The sequence below is a fragment of the Homarus americanus genome, unplaced genomic scaffold (assembly GCF_018991925.1).
Source record: "Homarus americanus isolate GMGI-L3 unplaced genomic scaffold, GMGI_Hamer_2.0 scaffold4943, whole genome shotgun sequence".
Classification (NCBI taxonomy): domain Eukaryota; kingdom Metazoa; phylum Arthropoda; class Malacostraca; order Decapoda; family Nephropidae; genus Homarus; species Homarus americanus.
In genome coordinates, this window is record NW_024730795.1 from 12,501 (window position 1) to 13,176 (window position 676).

The 676-nt window shown below is 53.7% G+C and overlaps 1 non-coding gene across 1 annotated transcript in view; it reads right to left on the minus strand.

Moving 5' to 3' along the window:
- The window catches only part of LOC121867370, a 4,271-nt gene extending 4,144 nt beyond the window's left edge, over positions 1-127 (minus strand). Inside the window, exon 1 of the ribosomal RNA XR_006089137.1 lies at positions 1-127. This exon is cut by the window's left edge and continues 4,144 nt beyond it. This is a non-coding gene — a ribosomal RNA (large subunit ribosomal RNA).
- Between the last annotated feature and the right edge of the window lie 549 nt (positions 128-676).

Consider the following 676-nt stretch of genomic DNA (forward strand, 5'->3'; position numbering starts at 1 on the left):
ATCGAGGTTATGCGCTGGGCTTTTCCCAGTTCAGTCGCCCTTACTAAGGGAATCCCTGTTGGTTTCTTTTCCTCCGCTTATTAATATGCTTAAATTTGGCGGGTAGCTCTCTCCTACTACGAGGTCGATCGTGGTCTCATCATCCTTAGGGGGAACAAGTTCCCCAACCACGAAGCGGAAGACGCTCTGCCACCGACTTTCTTCACCACCGACATTACCAGGCAGGAAGGTTTGAGGGGCTTGTCGCGGGGGTACCAGCGGCCATGGCGCCGGCACTCCCACCCCTGACTCCGTTCCTTCTCATTGAGTGGTAAATAGCCAATAGGGAAAGTGTTCCAGCAGAACATCTCTCGCAGAGTCATATACACACACAGTTTTAATGCATATACGCTCGTGTTCCGCCCTTACTCGGCCGCACCTTTGCCGCTTAAACTTTGACCTCTTTCCCCGTTCCCGCATGCCACAGCAGTGGCACTTGTTTATCCGGAGAAAGAGAGCGAGAGTCGCAGTATTAATTGGCGTGAGCGGCCTTTCCGGCTGCAGAACTAGTGCTCTATCCCGGCGAGCGCCGTTATGAGGCGCAACACCGTCTTTAACGCGTTTAGAGAGAACTCCCCTGCCTCCCTCCCAGTCATGAGATAGACGTGGACTCGTGGCGAACTCTCAAAGAGAACGC